This window comes from Notolepis coatsorum (genome assembly GCF_963971535.1).
Source record: "Notolepis coatsorum genome assembly, chromosome: 6".
NCBI classification, from domain to species: Eukaryota; Metazoa; Chordata; class Actinopteri; order Aulopiformes; family Paralepididae; genus Notolepis; species Notolepis coatsorum.
The window spans coordinates 181,988,333-182,007,625 of record NC_140170.1 but is presented as its reverse complement, the minus strand read 5'-3'; the positions used below and the strand labels follow the sequence as shown (position 1 = coordinate 182,007,625).

General features: G+C 44.9%; 1 protein-coding gene and 1 pseudogene across 2 annotated transcripts in view; both read left to right on the top strand.

Moving 5' to 3' along the window:
• LOC311229862 overlaps positions 1–2,011 on the top strand; it is a 2,400-nt pseudogene extending 389 nt beyond the window's left edge. The window contains exon 2 of the transcript in view: positions 1,546–2,011. The product of the transcript in view is annotated as an uncharacterized misc_RNA (transcript). The remainder of the gene's footprint in view (positions 1–1,545) is intronic.
• LOC311231231 (histone H3.2) overlaps positions 1–19,293 on the top strand; it is a gene marked incomplete at its 3' end in the record, with an annotated part of 410,556 nt that overhangs the window by 276,072 nt on the left and 115,191 nt on the right. The window lies entirely within an intron of this gene.

Sequence of the window (19,293 nt, the reverse complement as noted above, 5' to 3'; positions counted from 1 at the left end):
AACAGTCTGACCCCTCCTTGTTTTCTGCTCCTAGCAGTCTGACCCCTCCTTGTTTTCTGCTCCTAACAGTCTGACCCCTCCTTGTTTTCTGCTCCTAGCAGTCTGACCCCTCCTTGTTTTCCGCTCCTAGCAGTCTGACCCCTCCTTGTTTTCTGCTCCTAGCAGTCTGACCCCTCCTTGTTTTCTGCTCCTAGCAGTCTGACCCCTCCTTGTGTTCCGCTCCTAGCAGTCTGACCTCTCCTTGTTTTCTGCTCCTAGCAGTCTGACCCCTCCTTGTGTTCCGCTCCTAGCCAGTCTGACCTCTCCTTGTTTTCTGCTCCTAACAGTCTGACCCCTCCTTGTTGTTCTGCTCCTAGCAGTCTGACCTCTCCTTGTTGTTCTGCTCCTAGCAGTCTGACCCCTCCTTGTTCTCTGCTCCTAACAGTCTGACCTCTCCTTGTTTTCTGCTCCTAGCAGTCTGACCTCTCCTTGTTGTTCTGCTCCTAGCAGTCTGACCCCTCCTTGTTTTCGGCTCCTAGCAGTCTGACCTCTCCTTGTTTTCTGCTCCTAGCAGTCTGACCCCTCCTTGTTTTCTGCTCCTAACAGTCTGACCCCTCCTTGTTTTCTGCTCCTAGCAGTCTGACCCCTCCTTGTTTTCCGCTCCTAGCAGTCTGACCCCTCCTTGTTTTCTGCTCCCAGCAGTCTGACCCTCCTTGTTTTCTGCTCCTAGCAGTCTGACCCCTCCTTGTTTTCCGCTCCTAGCAGTCTGACCCCTCCTTGTTTTCCGCTCCTAGCAGTCTGACCCCTCCTTGTTTTCTGCTCCTAGCAGTCTGACCCCTCCTTGTTTTCCGCTCCTAGCAGTCTGACCTCTCCTTGTTTTCCGCTCCTAGCAGTCTGACCCCTCCTTGTTTTCCGCTCCTAGCAGTCTGACCCCTCCTTGTTTTCTGCTCCTAGCAGTCTGACCCCTCCTTGTTTTCTGCTCCTAGCAGTCTGACCCCTCCTTGTTTTCTGCTCCTAGCAGGTCTGACCCCTCCTTGTTTTCTGCTCCTAGCAGTCTGACCCCTCCTTGTTTTCCGCTCCTAGCAGTCTGACCCCTCCTTGTTTTCTGCTCCTAGCAGTCTGACCTCTCCTTGTTTTCAGCTCCTAGCAGTCTGACCTCTCCTTGTTTTCTGCTCCTAGCAGTCTGACCTCTCCTTGTTTTCAGCTCCTAGCAGTCTGACCTCTCCTTGTTTTCTGCTCCTAGCAGTCTGACCTCTCCTTGTTTTCAGCTCCTAGCAGTCTGACCTCTCCTTGTTTTCTGCTCCTATCAGTCTGACCCCTCCTTGTTTTCCGCTCCTAGCAGTCTGACCCCTCCTTGTTTTCCGCTCCTAGCAGTCTGACCGCTCCTTGTTTTCCGCTCCTAGCAGTCTGACCCCTCCTTGTTTTCCGCTCCTAGCAGTCTGACCCCTCCTTGTTTTTCCGCTCCTAGCAGTCTGACCCCTCCTTGTTTTCCGCTCCTAGCAGTCTGACCCCTCCTTGTTTTTCCGCTCCTAGCAGTCTGACCCCTCCTTGTTTCTCCTCTCCTAGACTCCAGGCCCCGCCCCCGAGTGTGAACGCGGGCATCAGTGCCCTCGAGGCCCAGGAGGGCCTGGCTCGGCAGAAGAAGCAGGGGGCCGGAGTGGACGGCGCCCCCCCGGGCGTACAGCGAGGTGATCGGGCACTACTACCACCCGACGTCCCTGGACCCGCACCTCAATCACCGGACTGTGCCGCCCGCCGCGCCGCCGCCGCCGCATCGCTCATACACGGTCTGCTGCGGCTGCCTCCCCCTCAGCAACAAGCCCCGCCCACACCAGGAAATGTTGTGGAGAACAGGAACAACACGCGGAATGCCAAGGAGAAATCCCATAAGCCCCAGCAGGTGTGACATCATCGTCTGCCGCCTCCTGGATCTCCCTCCCTCCCTCCCGACTCCACAGCCCGCCCGCCCCCCCCTCCCCTCTCAGCCAATGGGAAGTAACCCTACAAATGGTCTGTAACCCTATTGGTTGAAGATTAGGGATTAGGGATTGAAGTTTAGCATTGCGGCTGATCACTCGTCAGCATTAAAGGGCAGCCTTCACTTTCAACGCAGGGTGAAGTTGCCACTCTAGACTGACCTGGGGTCAGTCTTGCAGTTCAGGCTGGGACTAGGGGAGCAGAGAGCTGACCTCCAATCAGCTCAAACCCATCGGAGGGAGAGCCAGTGTGAATGCTGCTGCTGCTGCTGCCGCTGCTGCCGGGAGAATCTGGCACTTCTTCCCATTTCCTGCTTCTGACTTCCTGTTTCCTGTCTGATGACACTTCAGATTGAACCTCTGATGATGATGATGTCAGAGCAGGGAGAAGGGGAATCGAAGGGGCGGGGGGCAGTAAGAGAACCCCCGCCCCCCCCGCCCCCCCGACACTTTTTGCGACTCCGAAATCACAACACTTAAAAAAATCTGACTCGTTATAAATATTTACTTGTTTTTATTTGACTTTATTTGACTTGTCGTCTTTGTTTGTCCTCTCTGTGACCCCCCAGCTTTGTAACAGAAATGTCCCTATCAAGGCGAACAACGGCGAAACGTTGCAATCTTCTGACTTTTCTCTCCAATGCGTTCAGATAGATGATTTTCTGTTCCAATGATAATCCCCTCACGGCCTGCTGCTGGCTCCCTGTCATCCAGACCTCTTGAGTTCTAGAAGCAGTGTTTGTTTTTTTCCCTCTCCATGTGACCCTCCCTCCCGTCTCCACGTCGTCTCGCGGTCAGTTCAGTCCGTTTTCAAATAGGGGGGTTATCCGTAGTTAGCTTCAGCTAGGCTTAGTGATGCACGATATATCGGCCACCGATATAATATCGGCCGATATGGCCGTTTTTTGACACATCGGCATCGTTCCGATATCAAGATAGTGCCGATATGAACCGATATATATATATATATACAAAAAAAAAAAAATATTTTTAAATATTTTTTTTTATACTTGTTTTGGCCTTAAATAGTTAAAATATCAGTCATTTCTGAAAATAAGTTGCAAAAGTACAAAAAGAAAGCGTTTTGGAAAATAGCTCTTTATTTGATTATCATAAAGTGCTTTCTATACAGAGATATCGACATCGGTAAATATCGGTATCGGCCAGAACAGCAATATTAATATCGGTTATCGGTATCGGCCACAATTTTCACATCGGTGCATCACTAGTTAGGCTATTGACGCTTCAGTTAGGCCGTTGACGCTCCAGCCCTCTGCGCTGAGTCCGGTGGTTAACGACACCGGCGCACCGGGGAGCTCGTTGTGGCGGTGTGTATCGGAGGAGGAGTCACTATAACAAAACACACATTTGGGTGTTTGGAGGGGAAAAAACACTTTGCTTGACTTTTCCGCGGAGAGGTTTGCACAAGGTTCAAGACTGTTCTACACACAAGAGAGAAATAAAATCTGCAATATGTGTGATACGAGAGGAGAGAGAGAGAGAGAGAGTAGAGGTGTATTTTTCTAAACTCAAGGATTCTAAAGAGAAAAGATTGTTTTTTGTTTTTATATATTGTGTAGGTCTAGATTTAAAAAAAAAAAAAGTAATGATGGGTAAACTGCTGGGGTGCCAACTTTCCTATGTTTAATATTATACTGCATACATGTAGGCATGTATATACACACACTAGATACCGTATATATCCACATGTATGCAAACTGAAAAACAAACTTAAAAAGCACGGATTTAGAGTTATTTATATAATTGCTGAAAAGAATTGCACTATTTTTTGTATGCAGAGATGGAACGTCGGTAAAAGAGACTTTTATTGTGAAGGAGCTCTGTCATAGGCGATGCACTGAATAGATTTTTGTGAGAGAGATCTGGAACTAATGTCTCAGCCTGTGTTTCCAGGGGATGCACCAGAGGGGCGGAGCCACCACAATGCACAGCAGTCTGTCTGTATCATAGCAACATATCACAGGGGGTACCTGGCTCCATGGACTCACACTTTACCACTACTATACCATTGATATCATTACATAAAAACTGGGTTATGCAAAATGTTTGAGTCCTGCCAGCCAATCACATGTCAGGATTCAACCCGAGGGCCCAATCAGAAACTCTCCCCATGACTCTCTCTATTGGCTGAATCATTAGCCAATCCCACCCAATGCGGCTAAACCGAGCCTGCTGATTTGTCAAAAGCGCTCTGTCAATGTGACAGACTACCTCAAAATAACACATCAAGCACATGAGAGCTCGCTCAAGCTAATCACATTTTACTTAAGAAAGAATCGGTGACCGCTGTGAACTTATGCATAATCAAGACAATGTATAGCATGATGATTGAAAGCGATTTGAAGTTGAATTTGAGCAGAGTTGGCCTTTAATTAATGTATACTGAATGTCAGATGGTTTAGACTGCAGCAGGTGAGAGAGAGAGAGAGAGAGAGAGAGAGATTGGAAGACTGAAGGAGATTCACTGACACCTTAAATCCCCCATCTAGTACCCTACACTATATAGGATTAAAGCCTAGTAGTAGGTACGTAACAGCCCATTAAATGTGATATCCAGCCTTTGACTGTGCATTGTTGTGGCCACCCACTCACACACACACACAGGGAAGATTTGAGTGTTGTTGTATGCAGACGACTCACTTCTTGTTAGCACAATAATAGTTGACTACATCCCATGCGTTAACTGTATATTAACGCCACACACACACACACACCGACACCGTTCCCTCTGGTAAATCCCTCTATCAGGCATCTCTGAGCACTTTACGGCATCAGGAGTAACAATCGTTTGTCGGCCAGCGGTGGTATCAGGGCCCAAACTCACCACATCCTAAACCAGCTCACCAGTCGTTCAAATCTGTTTTGATTTATATGCAAATCTTAAGCCTTGACGATTTTCTTTTTTTCTTTCGTCCCCTTTGCTCTTTACAATCCCTCGCTGCGAGCCTCAGAGCGACTTCAAACGTCCTCGAAGCTCCACTCTTACTCCACGAGATACGGGAGACGAGATGTGACTGTGTTGTTGTGTTGAACTAGACACACAGACGTGTTGAAAAGTGACACGAGTGTCGAAGATGTGCTCACAGCGACACACGTTGCCGCGTCTTATTTAAGAGTGCGTATAACTGTGTAATTATATCCTTCATGCGACCAAATCTGGTGCCCTCAGAACGTGTACGGCCCTAATTCTCCCGGTAGATTTGAACCCTTTCACCACCACACTACAGAGACGGTTAACCCTTTCACTACCACACTACAGACGGTTCACCCTTTCACTGCCACACTACAGAAGGTTAACCCTTTTGTCGCAGTGAACGGGTTAACCTGCTGTATTGTCTCGGTGAAAGGGTTAACCCTTTGGTGGTGTGCGATAGTGAAAGGGTTAAGACCAGTTTTTTCATTCTTATTCCAATCTTTATGGAACCAAAGGCGCTGAGGGTTAGTGGTGCTGGTGAGCCCGGTCCAGTGTCCAGTCTTCATGCAACAGCGCCCTCCGCAGGGACAGAGCCAAACTGCAACCAAACCCCCTACCCCTTCAATGAGTCTGAGCAAACAAAGCCAAACTAGTTTGAAAAAGAGAAAAATATTAAAGTGCAAAATAACCATAAATCATCTGCATTTCATCCGTCTCTTTCTTTCTTTCTTTCTCTGACTCTCACTCTCCTTTTTTCTTTCTATCGCTCTCTCACTCTCTTTCTATCTCTATCACTGTTTCTCTCTTTCTCTCTCTCTCTCTGGCTCTCACAGTCTCTCTATCTCTGTTTCTCTCTTTCTCGCCCGCCATGTTTCATTGTTTAAATTTTTTGCCAACAAAGATGACCACTTGAATCAGACTTAAAGTAAGAAGTGATTGACCTTTGAGCCCCAAAGCAGCCGACCCGCTCGGCCACCTGATCACCTTTGACCCCGTGGAGAGAGAGACCGCGGCCTGGTCCAAACACCACCCCTTCCCTTCTCTCCCCCTCCCCCCCAGTGGGTGCAGTGCTCCCAAACACCACCCCTTCCCTTCTCTCCCCCTCCCCCCCAGTGGGTATAGTGGTCAAAACACCACCCCTTCCCTTCTCCCCCACCCCCAGTGGGTGCAGTGCTCCCAAACACCACCCCTTCCCTTCTCTCCCCCTCCCCCCAGTGGGTGCAGTGCTCCCAAACACAACCCTTCCCTTCTCTCCCCCTCCCCCCCAGTGGGTGTAGTGGTCCAAACACCACCCCTTCCCTTCTCTCCCCCTCCCCCCAGTGGATGCAGTGGTCCCAAACACCACCCCTTCCCTTCTCTCCCCCTCCCCCCCAGTGGGTGTAGTGCTCTCAAACACCACCCCTTCCTTTCTCTCCCCCTCCCCCCAGTGGATGCAGTGGTCCCAAACACCACCCCTTCCTTTCTCTCCCCCTCCCCCAGTGGGTGTAGTGCTCCCAACAGTCTAGCTCCCCTCCCCCTCTCTCCCCCCCTCCCCCTCTCTCTCCCCCCAGTGGGTGTAGTGGTCCCAACACCACCAAGAGTCTAGCTCCCCTTCCCCTCTCTCTCCCCCTCCCCCTCTCTCCCCCCCAGTGGGTGTAGTGGTCCAAACACCACCAAGAGTCTATCTCCCCTCCCCCTCTCTCCCCTTCCCCTCTCTCCCCCCCAGTGGGTGTAGTGGGTCCAACACCACCAAGAGTAGCTCCCCTTCCTCTCTCCTCCCCTCCCTCTCCCCCCCCCCCCCCCCCCCCCCCCAGTGGGTGCAGTGTTGTTGTGCTGCGTTTGGACCGGGCCACGTCGTCTCTCTCTCTCTCCGCAGCAGTTTGGTTTCTGGGAGGGCGTAGCGGACACACACACACGGACCGGACGGGGACATTTCCGGAGAGAGGGACTGTAGCGTCCTCGCGTCTCTCCACCGCTGACTGATAACACCTCCAGAGAGGAGCGAGGGAGGTGGAGGAGGAGGAGAAAGAGGACACGTCTTATTAACATGACACCCAGACTAGACATAAACAGTGGCTGTGTTAGGGATGGACGGTCTATACCGTCACGGATCCACGCAAAAGTTATTATAAGAGAACGTTGTCCACAATATATACATATCGTAAAATCTATATATTGTATTTTAATTTGTATTATAAAATAGACCATTTTGAATGAGAAAAGACAAAGAAAAGTCATATCACATTGTAATTTGTACTGGAAAACTATATTGTGCTATGATATTTTGGCCACATCAACCAGCCTTACTTCCTGTATTTGATCAAGTTTTGACTTGATTATACGATGCCCCGACCAATTCCCGGTGAACACCACACCGAGGTGTAGCTGTACAAGCTAGCATCAGCGCTAAAGGTGTAGCTGTACAAGCTAGCATCAGCGCTAAAGGTGTAGCTGTACAAGCTAGCATCAGCGCTAAAGGTGTAGCTGTACAAGCTAGCATCGGCGCTAAAGGTGTAGCTGTACAAGCTAGCATCGGCGCTAAAGGTGTAGCTGTACAAGCTAGCATCAGCGCTAAAGGTGTAGCTGTACAAGCTAGCATCGGCGCTAAAGGTGTAGCTGTACAAGCTAGCATCAGCGCTAAAGGTGTAGCTGTACAAGCTAGCATCAGGGCGGAAGGTGTAGCTGTACAAGCTAGCATCAGGGCTGAAGGTGTAGCTGTACAAGCTAGCATCAGGGCGGAAGGTGTAGCTGTACAAGCTAGCATCAGGGCTGAAGGTGTAGCTGTACAAGCTAGCATCAGGGCTAAAGGTGTAGCTGTACAAGCTAGCATCAGCGCTAAAGGTGTAGCTGTACAAGCTAGCATCAGGGCTAAAGGTGTAGCTCTACAAGCTAGAATCAGGGCTAAATGTGTAGCTGTTATAAGCCTGTGTGGAGGTTTTTCCAGGGCCAGCCAGGTGTGTGGGCGTCTGTGTGTGTTGTTAAAGTACACAGTGACTCACCCTGGGAATGACCTCCCAGTGACCAGACGAAAGATAAACACACACGCCAGACTAAACAAACCGGACCTAAAGAGCAGGCTACACACACACACACAGCTGGTGCGCCTCTTAAGTCTCCTCCTCTTGTCACCCACCCACCCCTACTTCCTGTCTGGAACGAATGACCTTTTCCTGTTTCCTAGCGACGCCTGTTAACTTGCGTTATCCAATGACAGAGCTCCATTCGGGCCAGGGCCAGCTGCGGTTGGCTGTTGCCGTAAAGGTCGGGTCTCCTTTGAAAACGTTCAGTGTTTATTTGTTGTTGTTGCTATGACGTTATGTGTGCCTGCCCGCCTTCCCGCTGAGACGGAGTGGCTGTCCCGGCTGTCAATCACCCGAGAACACGCCTCGACCTTACTTGTCTCAGATGATGCTGATTGGATGATGATGTTGTTAATGATGATGATGGTGATGATGATGATGATGATGATGATGATGATGAAGATGATAGCTAGTTTCGATAGTGATGTCGCAGAGAGCGTTGCAATACACCTACTATTTGCCTTTTTGATAATGTAGTTCTACTTTAACTTAGTGCGAGAAATGTATTGGTTGTTTTTCTGTTTTGTTTTTATTACTGTTGTTGTTATTATTGTTATTGTTGATTCTATAAGAAGAAAAAAGGTCATTTTACTCCAAATTCATTGTTTATATACACACACACACACAGGCTTGCAGGTGTAAAAGTACCCATTGGCAAACAGAAACTAACTACCTTAGAAACACTAGGACTTCAGGAAGGACTTCAGCTTGTAAATTCTTGGTACCGTACAATGAGTACACTTAATACAGTATATCCACTTACAAGGACACTTCCCAGTGCACTTACGAGTATACGTCTTAGTAATAACACTCGTCCAGTCCTTCCAGTCAGCCGTTTGTCTCCCCCTCCCCCCCCCCTGTGGTCCTACGTCTAGACGTGTGCCTTCTGAAGACCAGGCTTTTAGCGAGACGTTTATCTGTCTGGAAAAGCCCTTGTTGCTCTTTTGACACTCAACCAGCTAAAAACAAACACTTTTGACACTCAACCAGCTAAAAACAAACACATTTAACACTCAAGCAGCTAAAACAAACACTTTTATCACCCAGCCAGCTAAAACAACCACTTTAAACACTATACCAGCTAAAACAAACACTTTTAACACTCGAAAAAAGCCAAAACAAACACTTTTAACACTCAAAACAGCTAAAACAAACACTTTTGATGCATCATTAAAGCGCACGTGTCGTTTTGTGAGATGTAAACGTCTTTTGGAGACACCTTGTCTTTTGGACGACACCTTGTTGTCGTTTGATTGCTTAGCTATTTCGACGGCTTTGAGACATGGGGACATTGGACCTGGCTGGCTAGCTGACGTTTGCTGAGCTACAAAGCTACTTTCCCCTTTCGAACAAATATTGTGGTATCATGATGACCAGAACATGATGGAAATACAGTGATATTACAAACATAGTTTAAGTTGGATTATATCATCGTGGGTATTATTTAAGTACAAAAAATATAGTATTAATAAGTTAATACTAATACAGTGAATAAGTACAAAAGCGGTACCGTGGTGATACATAACCTTTGTCGTGGCGGCACTGTGGTTAATTAGTTCTACATGGTGAAACTGAAAGTACCATTGTATTACCACCGTACTCTTTCTTAAGGGTCGGTTTAGCCAGCCAGTGGTTCAGTGTTTTACAGACGCAGCTGTAGCCACCCGCCAGGCAGGAAGCTGTGGAACATGGATGTTAACCCTTTCACTGCCACACGCCAAAGGGTTAACCCTTTCACAACCACACTACAGAAGGTTAACCCTTCCGTCTGTAGTGTGGTGGTAGTGAAAGGGTTGACCTCCTGTAGTGTGGTTTTTACGAAAGGAGGGTTAACCGACTGACGCAGACTTCTCGCGTCAGGGTTATATCTGATAAAACAACACGTGCACACAATATGGAACCCCCCCCCCCCCTCCCCTCCCTCCCCATAACAACACCGTGTTGAGATAACAAACATTGAAGATCAGCCGACGTAGAACCAGCCGTTACCATAGCTACAGCCACAGGATTCTGGAGCCAACATGGATGTCACTGAAGTGGCCAAACTCTTAATGAATAGCTGTTGTTACTGGGGAATCCCCCCCCCCCCCCCCCCCCATCCCAACACACACACACACACACACACGTATCCCAGATTCTGTTGACGGTGGTAAAAGGCATTTCCAAAGAAGGAGTCGCCGACTCTTGTATCCGAACGACGAGAGTCAAACTAACTTGAACTTTGCTCTCTTTTCTTCTCTTGTCACCCGTTCTGCAGTTATGTTCCCGTCTGTTCCTATTCAGTCTGTTCTGTTCCTATTCAGTCTGTTCTGTTCCAGTCTGTCCTGTTCTGCTCTTTGAATCAGCGTCCATCCACGCGTGGCGCCTTCTCCCAGACAATGTCAAAGCAAATGTCCCGAACCAAGCGGTGTGCTGGTTGCAGTATGTCTACATGTTTATTTATGATAAGTCTCTATGGAGGCCCTTGCTCTTCACCTGGGAGTCTGTGTGTGTGTTCTTGTGGAAAAGGACTGGCTTGTGTTTCCCATACATTACCTACACTTTCTTTTTTTTTTGCCAACAATTAAGACCAATAGTTATTTATTACTTATCATTTTGTTCTGTATAGGCCACTATATTATCCACATTGCTTTTATACCATTGGTCAGTCCCCCATTCCATTTTCAAGGCAGGGTTGCCTAGTATTTACAACAACTCAAAACGTGGGTGTTTTATCCTGGCCTTAACCCTTTTCACTACCACACTACCAAAAGGGTTAACCCTTTCACTGCCACACGACAAAGGGTTAACCCTTTCGCAAACCACACTACAGAAGGTTAACCCTTTCACGACCACACTACAGACGGTTGACCCTAGTGTGGTTAGTGAAAAGGTTAACATTCTGTAGTGTGGTCGTGAAAGGGTTAACACAGTCACTGTCCAGATGACCTCCAGGGAGAAAGAGGATGACGCTGAGGTCAGTCCACCCAGGGTCTGATCTTTTAAGTCCAGACAGAAGACCATGTCTTGGGACAAGGCCTTGTGAAAGAGTCTCCCGTTGCTTTATGGGTATTCAATAAGACTCGGCTTGGGTTTAAACCCTGCTCCGGTCTCGGTCTTGATTTAAACTCGACTAGACCCGGTCTTGATCTAGAGTAGGCGGTCTGTCCTCCAGTCGTGGGTTTAACGACCCCACCCGCCGTCGGCCCTGTCCTGGCTCACATCCAGACACCCTCACTGCAGTATACACACCTATAGAGGCCTACTTATTCTTCACAATCATAACAGCTTATCTGTGTAATAAAACACAGTTTATTATTTTTTTTATTTATATTGGATCCTTAAAGTGTTACTGGGTTTATTACGTTTTTTTTTCTTTTCCTATTTGATAAGAGCAGAAGCCTGTTTTTATCATGACTGTCACAGAGCAAAAGTATGAATCACTCACATTTCAGTTAGCCTTCAATTTAAGAACAATAAAAAGGTTTTATAAACACAGCTTGTGTGTATTTATTCATCTGTCGCCCAATGGCAAGGAACTGTGGTCACGGGTTCTATTCCCCGTGTAGCTCAATGGGTAGAGCAAGGCACTAACACTGCCAGGGTTAGGGGTTCTATTCCCTATGAATGAATGAATGAAAACTTTATTTAACAGATTGCAGAATGGGTACAATACAGTACGACTCAATACACACAATTGTTAAGGGGATGCAGACCAGAGAAAGACGTTTGTCTTGTTTACATCAGGGTCCCCTATTTTCAATGCATTTCAATGTGTAGCTCAATGGGTAGAGCAAGGCACTAAAACGACCAGTGTTAGAGGTTCCATTCCATGTGTAGCTCAATGGGTAGAGCAAGGCACTAAAACTACCAGTGTTAGAGGTTCCATTCCATGTGTAGCTCAATGGGTAGAGCAAGGCACTAAAACTACCAGTGTTAGAGGTTCCATTCCATGTGTAGCTCAATGGGTAGAGCAAGGCACTAAAACTACCAGTGTTAGAGGTTCCATTCCATGTGTAGCTCAATGGGTAGAGCAAGGCACTAAAACTACCAGTGTTAGAGGTTCCATTCCATGTGTAGCTCAATGGGTAGAGCAAGGCACTAGTGTGTGTGTTTCTGGTGGGGGAAGGGAGGGTAAGATAGTCCCATTATTATGTCTGAGCCACAGGGAGATGCAGATATCATTATTTCCCCTGGAGTTGTGTACATCAGACCGTCTGACCGGCACATCCAGGTACTTGGTACCCAGGTTTTATTTGTCACATAATAAAGTACATTAAAGTGAAATGCTTGATTCTGTATCAGCCCCCTGAGAATGTGCTTCATACTGTAAAAAGAATAAAGTCCACCACTATACAAAATATACAATATACAAACAAAAATACAACCTAAAGTACAAAACAAAGCTAACTTTTTAGATTTTTTTGTATGCAAAAGGGGGGTATGGATGTAGTGCAAATCTTTTGTAATAAATAGATTAATTTAAACATGTTCACTGTTTACAAACATACCGTGTTCTAGCCAATCAGCAATACCAACTGAGTCACGTGACTAAGTTGCCCTCTACCTGCGCGAGCTGCTGCGCTAAAAAGGTACAATGGGGCTTATGGAGAAACCATGACACCCGACTAAAAGTGGTCTCAAACGAAAACGGCTGGATGTAATTTAGCCAAATCAGCGTGGCTGTGAGTCTTTCACCTTTTACATATCTACACTGTAAGAAAAAAGCTGCAAGAAAACGGTTAATGTCTGGCATAAATGGTTTCCTCAATACTTACTGTCAAATTACAGTCAAATCAAATACATTTACAGATTACAACCTTTATTTAATGGTTCATACTTTGATAAAAGGTAATTTACTGTATTTTTATGGTATTTACACTTAAAGTAGAAAAACAAAGGTAATCTAAAAGAATAATACAGTGAATTTTCTGTGATATTATTTTAAATTTTTTACAGTGTAGCTTTGGCATGGATTGATTGTGACGTGCGTCATCCGATCTGTTACTTCTCAGTTAAGTTTAAGAACCATCAGTAACTACTCCACCATCGAGAAGGAAACCCTGGCTATGCTCCTTGCTCTCAAGCACTTCAAGGTGTACGTGGGGTCCAGCTCCACTCGTGTCTTTAGCCCAAATGTACAACAGCAACCAACGGTTGATGCGTTGGGCCCTTCTAGTGCAGGGTTACAACATTGTGATGCATCATACGAGGGGGCTGGACAATGTTGTGGCTGATGAATTATACCGATTCCCGAAGGTAGATTATAGTATACTAATTAGGGGTGGGAATCGCCAGAGACCTCACGATACGATACTATCGCGATACTTGCGTCACGATACGATAGTATCGCGATACTAAATATATCGCGATACGTTGAGTATTGCGATATTAATATTGCGTTTTTTTATTATTATTATTTTTATTTATTTAATTTATTACCTTTTTTCAACTGCAAAGTAAAACGTTGTCAACATGTTTTATCTAATCAAATAAAGTTCAGTCTGTTCATCTCACTTCAATCATTTTTATTGCAGAACATGGTATTTTCTCAAGCAGACAGATGTAAACACTGTAATCTGTGTTGCATGTACCTGACAAACTGAACTGTTTGTATTACAGTCATATTCCGACTTAACTGAATGCACATGTGTGTGTGTGTGTGTGGACTACTGTACTATTACAGGTATTGAAATGAACAATGCAACTTCCTTATACAAAAATGAATAATTAATTATCGATACTTGGCGTCCCTGTATCGATACAGTATCGCCACGCAAAGTATTGCGATACTACTACGTATCGACCCCCCCCCCCCCCCTAATATTAATCTGATGTTGGTCTATATGTAATAATGTTTTGCTAAGCCGTTAGGTTCGCTTCCTATGGGGGGGAAGTGTCACATAGGTTGTTACTTATAATACAGATAGATATACCTGTTATATAACTGTACCTGAACCGGGCTGTTGTGAACCCCTGACCCCAACCTGTAGCACAAGTCCCGGCAGGAGGAAAGAATAAAATGTTTTCAAAGTAAATTAGATGTATTTAATAGTGCTGTCAGGCGATTAAAAAAATTAATCTAATTAATTACAGGATTTGTAATTAATTAGTCTAATTAATCGCATTTTAATCGCATAACCATTTTATGCCTGATATTCTATATTCTATAATCATATTTCAAATTGCATGTGTCCGGATGGCAGAATTCAGTACTGTATCTACAAAACCTTCTGTTTAATCATCTTCCATCTATTAATTTGCTTAGATTTTTCAGGTCTGGTCAATTTGAGCATGGTGTTATTCACAGTCAAAGATAAAAAAAATATTTATTGATATTCTCATTTGGTTCATTACAATTTACTCACACCTAGTAACAGACACAGTATTTCTGACACTGGGAATACATTCCCTGAGATCCATAGATGTCCCTAGAATCAGATACCAAGAACATGCAAATGGACCATATAAAAAAAAGTCTGTAATGTGTATTCTACGTTCTTATGGAATGAATGAGATAAAAAAAAAAGTTATTAAAAAAAAAAAAAAAACTTTTTTTTGTAATTAATTTTGAGTTAATTTTCATAACGTGATAATTTGCTGTGTAATTAATTAATCTAATTAACGCGATAAACTGACAGCCCTAGTATTTAAATAAAGGGGAATGGAACCCATAAACACAAATAGGCACACGGGAAGGGAGAACAAAACAGGGATGTACAATAAGACGGACAACGCGAGGCGCAGGACAGCACTAAACAATAATAACCCCAGTCACAGGGGGAAAACAAGAGGGAACCCAAGTTCACAAGACACAATCAAAACTCACGTGGTGGCATATGATGGGACACTGGTGAGACAACTAGCACAATAACATAAGGCTGCCAAACATATGAGTCAGTGACCCACAACAGAGGCATAACCGACAGTTCACACAGACAACTCGACGACAGTGGCAAAAGGCCATGAGTGGGTGCAGGATCTCAGGTTGTATCCACCCGCCCCTTAACCCTTTCACTGCCACACGGCAGAAGGTTAGCCCTTTACTATCACACGAACGACGGCGATGCTCCATCATTAGCATCATTAGCGGAGCTAATCATTAGCGGAGCTAATGATGCTAATGATGGAGCATCGCCGTCGGTTGTGTGATAGTAAAGGGCTAACCTTCTGTATTGTCACAGTGAAAGGGTTATGTGGCAGTGAAAGGGTTCATGAGTAAGGCAAAAACAAGGTTACATACATGCATATACAAGTAAATACAATACACAATTACAGTAGCAATAGTATACAAGGAAAATTACAATAAATAAGGGAGAGAGAAGGAAAGAGAGAGAGGGAAAAAGTGAAAGGGAGAGAAGAAAGGGGGAGAAGGAGGGAGGTAGGTGAGGGGGCTTAGGGGGAGGAGAGAAGAAGAGTCTGAGGGCTATGCTGCTGACATACTGCTAGTCATAATAACCAGAGGCAGACATGTGTGTCCTGTCTGTCGTCATGCAGCAGGGGGCAGCCTTTCTTTACAGTAAGATTGTTTCCAGGGAATTGTACCATGAATGAATGAATGATGAATGAAAACTTTATTTAACAGATTGCAGAATGGGTACAATACAGTACGGCTCAATACACACAATTGTTAAGGGGATGCAGACCAGAGAAAGACGTTTGTCTTGTTCACATCAGGGTCCCCCATTTTCAATTCATATCGACATTTATGACATACACAACATACATGGCATTTATGGCATAGGGACATACAGGTATTTAGTACTGATACATTTGTGACATAAACGGTATTGAAATATACAGTACTGTTACCCATAGATCCTGACAGAGTATATACATATGATGGGGAGGGGACTGTACATTAGGAGGGGGTGGGTGGGTGGGAGAGAAATATACATACGGTGGAGTTGGTCTCTGTGTCTATTGATATCTGTCAGCACAGAAGATTCAAGACCTGTATTATTAACTGTATTTGGCAAATTAAGTGATTCTGATGTTCTGAATGTGTTTAAATCTAATCTTTTACTATTTATTTTTGTATTATATAAATGTTAACCTCTTCCACCCGGAGCCTATTTTCTGAAAATCCGCCTAAAATATATACCTACTGTAAGTAAATGGAATATTGCTCCACTTCTACAAGGTCCATTTGCATGTTCTTGGTACAGTGGCGGCCCGTGGATGCTTCGCCACTAGGGGCGCTATACCAAACATTTTGCAAACATGTACAAGGCACGCATTGGCGAATATTATCACCATTGCCATCGATCAATATATGATCAGTCAGTCAAATGCAACCACGTTTCCAATAGCCCAACACAAACACGCACAGCTCTCTCTCTCTCGCTCTCTCGCTCTCTCGCTCTCTCTCTCTCTCTCTCTCTCTCTCAGATGATGTCAGATCCATTCAATAATAAACACATTTGTAAAGCTCGTCATTTTAAACAAGTTACCATTCATTGTCTGAGTGGTTATGCCCCACATGCGGCGAAATTAGAGAGAGAGAGAGAGAGAGAGAGAGAGAGAGAGAGAGAGAGAGAGCATTTTAGTAAAGTTACATTTTCAATAAGATTGCTGCTATTTAAACACTTCATGGAAACGGGGTAACGTTAACCTTATGTCGACTGTAGTATTGTATGACCTCGACATAATGTTTAAACGTTAACGTTACTCCGTTTCCATGCAGTAATTATAAAAGTGGCCAGCTAAGATAACAGAGCTAACAGCTAGCAGTAGCTAACGTTAGCTGAAAGCTGTAACGTTACAACGTTATGCGGCATCAGTAGACAACGTATCATGTATTAAACAAGAGTTAAGATCGCTAATCTACCTTGTTGTTGGCTTGTTGATAAAGTATATCCACTCCATGGCATTGTCCATCCAGCCTGTGTTGATGTCCATCCATTGTTGTCCCTCCGCATCCATATAGCTTGTTGTTAGCCAACAAGTACTGTGTGAGTGAAGAGCTGTGTCTTTGTCCATTTCCGCCTCGAACAGCCTGCAAACTACCTGGCGTTCTATCGCCATGCTCTAAGACAAACTCTAACCTTAACCAACTTTGAAAGAGTGCCTAAGCTTAACAGTCTAAAGAACTTGCAGTCACGGCACGCTCTGCTGCCTGCATCTCACAACAACACAACAACACAACTATCTCTCACCAACGGACCAACCTAGGAATAAGCTAGAAATTTGGAACATTAGAAATTGGATTCAGCCAATCAGAGATCGTCTCTGTGAAATTCTGCTACGGAAAAAAATACTGGCGTCGGCCAATCAGAGAGCGTCTCCGCGAAATGCGGCTACAGAAATTCTTGACGCTACTGGCTAGACCGCTTCAAATCGCGCCCGGATTCCAACATAATAGTCATATTTCAACGCACAACGCGTTATGCACTGATTGGCTGTGACGGATACAGTGATCAAACTGTGACGCGCACTCAGAGCGCTATCGCGTCTAGCCCGGGCGAGAAATACGAAAAAATAAAAAAAACGTCACTTCCTGCTCAGGAAAACAAGTGTTTTTTTGTTGTTGATAATAACGTTATATTGTGCATTGGAAATACAAACATACTTAAAATGAGTAAATATTATTCATTTTAAACATGTTTATATTATTTATAGGGCTATAAAACAAAAAACTAAAACGTTTTATTTTCTTCTTCTCTGATTTAACAGCAGGTGGGTCGGCGCCCGTGCGCCCCTAGTGGCAGAGCCGCCACTGTCTCGGTATCTAGGGACATCTATGGACCTCAGTGAATGTATTTCCAGTGTCAGAAATATTGTGTCTATTACTAGGCTTGCTTAAATTGTGATGAATCGGTAGGCCGATAATATCGGACATCATTTCTATAGAAATGTAAAAAAAAAAAATTGAAAACCAATACCGATATTTTCCGATATCACATTTTTATGCCGATATCGGCCGATAATATCGGTAGGCCGATAATATCGGACATCCCTAATGCTCGATATTGGCTTTTTTACCGATACCGATATACCGATATTGTCCAACTCTTAATTTCCGATACCGATATCAACCGATATCAACCGATACCGATATATGCAGGGTCCCCCCCCCCCCAGAATTTTATGACAATAAATAAAATCAGAATTTGTTCTTACTTGCTTGCCTGGGTAAATAAAGGTTATAGAAATGTAAAAACTATTATTTTTATTTACCGATACCGATATTTTCCGATATCACATTTTAATGCCGGTATCGGCCGATAATATCGGTAGGCCGATAATATCGGACATCCCTAATACATATATTATCTTTCAAATGCCAGAGTTCAATTTGGATTTAGTATCACCAGGCGTGCATGAGAACAGATAATGAAATCTACTGTAAATTCAGTAGCTTTTTTATTTTGATTAGGGTGCAACTGTGAGGTTTTGTCCTTTGCTCACTTACTCGCTCTGTTCCTTTAAGCCTACTCGCTCTGTTTTCCATTTGTTTTCTGTTAATCATTTCATTCCCCTATTCACACGCTTCTTCCCAGAGACGTCGTTGATTGGTTCTCCCCCGTCCACACGCTTATCAATCACATCCCTCAGCTGTCACTGCTTGTCAATTAAGCATTCCCGTATTATTTATACCCCGTTTCCCCATTCAAGTTTTGTTGGATCGTTTTGATATTTCAGTTGCATTCGCCGTTCCTGCTGCCTGCTGTTGTTTCCCTGTGCTTTGCCTCCAGGATATTCAAGAAGCATTCCTCTTGGACACCCTTTCTCCGAGGCGACGCGCTCGCTCCATTCTGTTCCAACGCTCTTTACGCACAACGCCTGGGTGAGTTTTTTATGACTGTCTTTGATCCAATTCCGTTTTTCGTGTGTTTATATAACACTGAAGATTTCCAGCTTTTTATCAGACAGTCACTCACCCAGCGTTTAGCCTTTTTTGGATTGTTTCATTGGGATAATATTTTGGCCTAACATCTCCCACTGTGTGTTTACACACCGAAGATATTATCACATTGGATTTGTATTTTGGGACTTCGCTCACAGTGTTTATTTTGCACCGAAGATATCTATCACTTGGGATTGTGTTTGGAACGTTACTCACAGTGTGTATTTACACCGAAGATTCAGTCACTTGGATAACTCTGTTTTCGGGTACAAGTCACCTCTCCCTCACCTGCTCTGTTCCACCTGCACTCTGAGTTAACTCGCTCCCTCTCTCTCTCTCGGTCCCGCAACCACCTCGGAGATTCTGCCGAGAGAGGTCTGCAGAGCGGCTCTGACGTCAGCGTCTGCTTCCCCTGACTACCATCCCGGGAGAAGCTGCAGAGCAGCAACATTCATCCTTGCTTGTATTCCTGTCTTTGTTTGAACTCTTCCAAGTCTGTGCTGTTTATTTTAGTCT